Source organism: Equus przewalskii, chromosome 19, assembly GCF_037783145.1.
Source record: "Equus przewalskii isolate Varuska chromosome 19, EquPr2, whole genome shotgun sequence".
Classification (NCBI taxonomy): Eukaryota; Metazoa; Chordata; class Mammalia; order Perissodactyla; family Equidae; genus Equus; species Equus przewalskii.
This window is the reverse complement of record NC_091849.1, coordinates 32,461,470-32,468,383: the sequence shown is the minus strand read 5'-3', so window position 1 is coordinate 32,468,383 and position 6,914 is coordinate 32,461,470. Positions and strand designations below refer to the sequence as shown.

The 6,914-nt window shown below is 33.3% G+C and overlaps 1 pseudogene; it reads right to left on the bottom strand.

Annotated features, from left to right (window-relative positions):
* Positions 1-589: 589 nt before the first annotated feature.
* Positions 590-1,589, bottom strand: LOC103545994 (transcription factor Spi-C pseudogene; annotated as a pseudogene).
* Between the last annotated feature and the right edge of the window lie 5,325 nt (positions 1,590-6,914).

The following is a 6,914-nucleotide window of genomic DNA, read 5'->3' as shown; positions in this document are numbered from 1 at the left end:
TGTATCTTTCAAGAAATATGTCCATTTCACTTTATTTGTCAGGTTTATTGGCCTAAAGTTGTTCATGATATCCCCCTGTCTGTAGGATCTGTAGTGATTACCTCTTTTTCATTCCTGATATTGGTAACTTGCGTCATCTTCTCTTTTCTTAATAATCTAACTCTAGAGGTTTATCAATTTAATTCATTTTTTTTGGAAGTGTAAGCTTTGGACTTTTATTGTCATTAAGGTAGGTGGCATTTTCCTTAGACCATCATCTCTTTAGCACCACAGGCTTACAGACCATGAGATCTAAAGTGCAGAGAAAATATAGGTTCAAGTCATTGAAGTTCTTACAGTTGTGAATGTATTTTAGCATGAACACTATCATATGCCATCATTTTTTGTTATGTTGCTAATGCCATCAGATATATGTTAGAGGGATTTTTTTTCTCTGAGCGTTATAGGAAAATAATACTTAAATGAATATATAAACCAAATTATCTCTACTGGCATTGTTAATCTAGAAGAAAGTATTGCATAGACAACAGTAAGAGCGAAGACACTTAGTCTATACTTTCAAATGGAACTTGATCATTTTTCACTGGCAGAATTTCTCACCAAGTTAGTGTAAATTATGCTATTTGATAAAAGATAGCAACAATGAAGTTAACTGGTTTTTTTCTCTTCAGTATTTGCTTTAAGAAAAAAAATCCTGAAGTTTGTAGGGATTGCCAATGCCAGAAAATCATGAAATGTAGCAATCAGGGTGACTTAGCTCAGGGTAATTTGCACATGTATAATTATAATTTGCATTCCAGTTATTTAAACTGAGCTATCCTTGATCAGGTTGAACATACTGTGAGTAGACAATCTCTTTTCCCAAGAAATAAGATGGAGAGTGTCTTTGGAGAATGACCTCACTGAATTGGTAAGTTAGCTTTCTCCGGATTTTGGTGATTTCCCCAGTTTTTCCATAATTCCTCAGTGCTCTGGCCATTTTCTGATAAGCCACGGTCTTCTGGTTGCCTTTTCTTTTTCCCCAAAGTTGGGCAAGTTTTTCTTTGTTCTTTGATATAAACTGCAAGATGTCTCTGTTTTTATCTACCCACTAAATACAAGATGCCATCTCAGGATTACACAGGGACTCATGAAGGTATTCAAACAGTCGGAGCTTCTTCGTGCCTTTTCCTCCCTTTTGCTGGAGAACGGCAGGTTGTACTCTCTGGTTTTCAGGGATGTTCTGCAGAGATTGATGAATATTTCCTTCAAAATAGGGGTGTGAAGCACTGTTTATTACTGTCCTCCTGTTATAGATAGGTTCCTCTACAGGCAGCACACCACAGCAGTTGGAATTTCCTCTGACATGAGAACAGCAGTTGACGAAGGCCAGGTAATTTTTGTAATCTGGGGAGTACTGAAGATCTCCAGTTGGATGTTAACTCAGTACCTCAGAAGCATCTTCAAATGGTTGTCTCAGCTTGTCTTGTTCAACACAAGCCATGCTTCATCCATAAATTGACAATTCTGTCCATAGAGTCCAATCTAGCATCCACAGGTACCAGGTAGAAATCATCTTTCGCTCTGAAACACATGTCTGCATCACCCTTCATTCATATTTTTGAATAGATTTTTATTATACTGGCTTTCTATTTCATTAATTTCTGCTCTTTTGTTAGTCTTTCCTTCTGCTTAACTTTGGGTTTATTTTCTAGTTTTATAAGTTAGAAACTTAAATCATTGGTTTTGACTTTATTCTTTGCTAATATAAGCATTTAAGATTACAAATGTCCCTCTTGATGCTGCTTTAGCCACATGCCACAAATTTTGATATGTTGTGTTTTCATTTCCATTTAGTTTAAAATATTGTTTAATTTTTCTGTAATTTCTTCTTTACTTTATGGGTTCCCAATATTTTTGGAGTTTTCCCTATAAATATTTCTGTTATTAATTTCTAATTTAATTCTGTTGTTACATAACATACATATAATTTCAATCTTTTTTTTAATTTATTGAGACTTGTTTGATGGCCAAGGGTATAGCTGATCTTAGTGAATATTCCAAATGTACCTGAAAAGATTATGTATTCTTCTGTTGTTGGGTGGATTTTCTATAAACGTCAATTAGGTCTCAGTTGATTGATAATGTTGTTCTTATCTTCTATGTACCTACTTATTCTATCAATTAGTGATAGAGTAGTGTTGAAATCCCCTACCCAAAATTTTAATTTGTTTCTCCTTTCAGTTTTGTTAGTTTGTGATATATGTTTTGAAATTTTCTTACTGGATATTTAAACATTTGGAATTGTTATGTCTTCTTGATATATTACCACTTTACCACTACAAAGTGTCCCTGTTTCTCACTGGTAATATTCCTTGTTGTGATGTCTACTTTGTCTGATATTAATATGGCCATTCCAGCTTTCTTGTGATTAGTTTCTGTATCATGTATCTTTTCCCATCCTTTTAATCTCTGTATCTTTATAATTAAACTAGATTTTTTTTCTAGGGAGCATATAGTTGGTCTTGCCTTTTTTAACCTAGTCTTACAATCTCTGTCTTTCAACTGGAGTGTTAATGCCATCTGCATATAATGTGATTATTGGTATGGTTGGGTTTATGTGTACCATTTTACTATTTGATTTCTATTTACCCCATTTGCTCTTTGGGCCTTTTCTCCTCTTTTCCTGCTTCCTTTCAGATTAATTGGGTACTTTTTATGTTTCCACTATGTCTCAACTATTGGCTTACTAGTTATCTTTCTTTTTCTTGGTGTTTGCCATATGGTTTAATATATATGTGTGTGCATGTGTGTGTGTGTGTGTGTAACTTACTATGGTCTACTTTTAAATAATAATATACAACTTCTTACATAATGTAAGAATCTTAAAATATATTTCAACTCCTACTCCTGTCCTTTGTGATATTTTTATTATATATTTACTTCTGCATATATTTTAAACCCTACAATACATTATTACTGTTTTATGTTAAATAGTCAATTGTCTTTTTAAAAAAAATTTTAATGAGAAAACAAGAGACTTTTAAATATACCCAGATATTCGCCATTTCTGGAGCTCCTCTTTCTCCTGTGTGGATCCAATTTACCCATAGTGTAATTTTTTTCCGGGTTTAGAACTTCCTTTAATATTTCCTATATGAGAGTCTGCTGGAGATAAATTCTCACAGCTTTTATCTGTCAGGAAAAAATCTATTTCACTTCAGTTTTGAAAGATATTATTTCTGAGTATAAAAATCTAGGTTGAGTTTTTTTTCTCAGCACTTTAAAGATGCTATTCCATTGTCTTCTGGTTTAAAAAGTTTCTCACAAGATGTCTATGACAATACTTACCTTTGTACTTCTGTATGTAATATGACTTTTTCCTCTGATTGTTTTAAAGATTTTCTGATTATTGCTGGCTTTCAACAATTTGATTATGATGTGCTTTGGTGTGACTTTTTTCATGTTCCTCCTGCTTGGGATTTATTGAGCTTCTTGGATCTGTGGGTTTATAGTTTTCCTCAAATTTGAAAATCTCTTGGCCATTATTTCTTTAAATATTTTTTCTGTCTCCACTTCCACTCCCTGCCATTTCTGGAATTCCAGAATTACAATTCTAGAATTACACATAAGTTAGACTGCTCAATACTGTCTCATGGGTCACTAAGAACTCTGTTCATCTTTGTTTCATTCTTTTTTTCTCTCTATGCTTTATTTTACATAGTTTTTATTGCAATGTCTTCAAATGCACTGATCTTTTCTTCTGCTGTAACTAACTGCTGTTAATCTTATCTAGTTTTTTATCTAGTTTTTTTTTTTTTTTGAGGAAGATTAGCCCTGAACTAACATCTGCTGCTATTCCTCCTCTTTTTGCTGAGAAAGACTGGCCCTGAGCTAACATCTCTGCCCATCTTCCTCTACTTTATATGTGGGATGCCTACCACAGCATGGCTTGACAAGCAGTGCCTAGGTCTGCACCTGGGATCCGAATCAGCAAATCCTGGGCTGCTGAAGCAGAACGTGTGGACTTAACCACTGCACCACTAGGCCAGCCCCTATCTAGTTTTTCTAATTTCATATATATTTTCATCACTATAAGTTACATTGGTTCTTCTTTATATTTTCAATTTCTCACCTCACATAATTCCCATTTTTCTTTAAATATTTGAACATAACTATAATATATGTTTTAAAATTTATTTCTAATTTAATCATCTCTGTCTTTTCTGAGTCTATTTCTACTGACTGATTTTTCTCCTGGTTATGTGCCATATTTTCCTGCATCTTGTATGTCTAGTCAATTTTTATTGGATGCTGAACAATGTATTTCTTACATTACTCTCTGGATTTTGTTTGTTGCTTTAAAGAATGTATGGCTTTGTTTTGGCAAACATTATGGCACAGTTCAGTTTTATCCTGATAGTTTAACCCATTACTAATGATATCCTTCTGCATCTCTACAGAATGCCATGAGTGATCGAGAACTCTTCACTCTGACTGATGGAATTCAAATGCTTGTCATTCCAGTGTGAGCTCTGGGAACCATTCAGCTCTCAGCTCCTCAGTCATTTTTTGCCTTATGGAGTTTCATCCTATAGATGCATGTCTTAGTATTTAACTAAGATTCAAGGCAACTCCTATGCGTATTCCTAGAGCTCCATTTCTGCCTAGCTCCCTCCCCTCTGGAACTCTATCTTGCAACTTCCAGCTCAGGCAGTCTGCCTGAATTCTGATTTCAGACTCCCCAACCCCGCAAGACTTCCATGCTCTGCTTGACATTCCTTTCCTTGCTTTATAGTCCAGAATGTGCCTTCAGGAATAAAGTTTGGCAATCCTAGGGCTTACTTAGGTTTCACTACTCTCAGGAATCACAGCTCTATGTTGTCTATTGACAAATGTCTGAAAACAGTTGATTTATTATTTTGTCTAGTTTTACTAGCTGTTTGCTGTGGGAAGGAAACTCCAATCTCTGTTACTTCATCATGGCTGGAAGCAGAAATCTTTCATTATAATTTTAACATGCATTTTTGTGTTTGCTATATTTTCATATGTTTGTTATTTGTTTAGACTGCCTCTTTTTAAAAGTGCCAGTTCAAGTATCTAGGTCATTGTTAATGGGCTGTCTACCTTTTTCTTATTGATTGTGGGTATTCTTAACATAGCTGATTAGGAATCCTATGTTATTTATATGTGATGTATGTACTTTCTCCAACTCTCTGGCTTGTCTTTTCACTCAATGATTTCTTTTGATGAGTACAAGTTCTTATAATAAGGTGATTCCAATCATTCCTTTCTCTTATTATTCATGCTTTTTGTGTCCTATTTAGGAAATATTTTCCTACTCTCGGTCCTTGAAGATGTTCTCTTATGCTATCTCTTCTAGAAGCTTTATTGTCTTACCTTCAATACATTTTGGTCTATAATCCAACTGAAATTGATTTTTTTCTCCCAGATATCCAGTTAACCCAACATCATTTGAAAAGACTGTTCTAGCCCATAGTTCTGTATTGCTGCATTAGTTATAAATCAATTGTGGGACTATTTCTGGCCTTCTTTTCTGTTCCATTGATCAATTTTTTATCTTTGCAACAACATCACACTATCTTAATTACTGTAATATAATGTCTTGATAACCAATAGAGTAGGCTATTTTAAATTTTTGTGTCTTGAATATTGTCTTGGATATTGTTGGCTTTTACATTTCCATATCAATTTGAGAATCAACTTTTTAAGTCACACACACACAAAGGAAAGAAAAGAGAAAAAAAAAACCCACAAGAATTTTGTTTGGAATTGCATTGAATCTGCAGTTAATTTGCAGATAATTTACATATTTATAATAGTGAGCCTTCCAATCCATTAATAAGATTTTTCTTTCCATATATCAGTATTCTTTAACTTCTCTGAGTAAGATTTTATAGTTTTCTGTGCTGAGGTCTTGCACATCTTTCATTATCTTTATCCTAGAAATTTAATAAATTTTGACATTATTGTAAATGACACCTTTTTTAAATTCTACTTAATTTTTTGCTTTTAATATATAAAATAAAATTGAATTTTTATGTTGACTTTATATCCAGCAACTTTGGTAAATTCATCTATTTTTCTAGTAATTTGTCTATAAATTATTTTGGACATTCCAAATTCACAACCAAGTCATCTGCAAATACTGAGAGTTGTATTCTTTTGCAATTGCAATTGCAATGTTTAGTATTTTATTTCTTTTTATTGTCTACTTGAATTGCCTAGGGACTCCAGTATAACGTTGAATAAAAGTTTAAATGGCAAGCATCATTTTTCTGTTACTAATCTTAGATGGAAAGCTGTCAATATTTCAGTCGTAAGTATATTTTCTACAGGTGTTTTGGCCTTAAATATTTCTCTTCTATTTCTAGTTTACTAAGAGTTTTTATCATGAATAAATTTGATGTTTATCAAATGCTTTTTTCTGCATCTATTGAGATAATCATATGATTTTTTTCTTTTATCCTATTAATATGATGTATCACATTTATTGATTTGCATGTGATGAACCATGCTTGCATCCCAGGGAATAAATCCCACTTGATCATGGTGAATGATCCTTCTAATTGCTGCTGAACTGGGCTTGCTAGTATTTTGCTGAGAATTTTTAAGTCTATATTCATCAGAGATATTGGCCTGTAGTTTCCTTTCCTTGTAGTATCCTTTTCTGGCTTTGGTATCAGGGTAATGCCGGTCTTGTAAAATGCATTTTAAGCACATTAATTAACAAAATCTATCTTCTACCATCCATATATGGTTGAGATGTCCTGATGTGGGCTGCCTAATAAATAGGGTAAAGGTAAGAATATGATGAAAATGTGAATAGAGAAAGATTTGCATGTTCTAATGCCTTATAACTATAATGAAAAGTTTCAATCAAAAGTACGGAAAAATATTCATGGATGTTATTG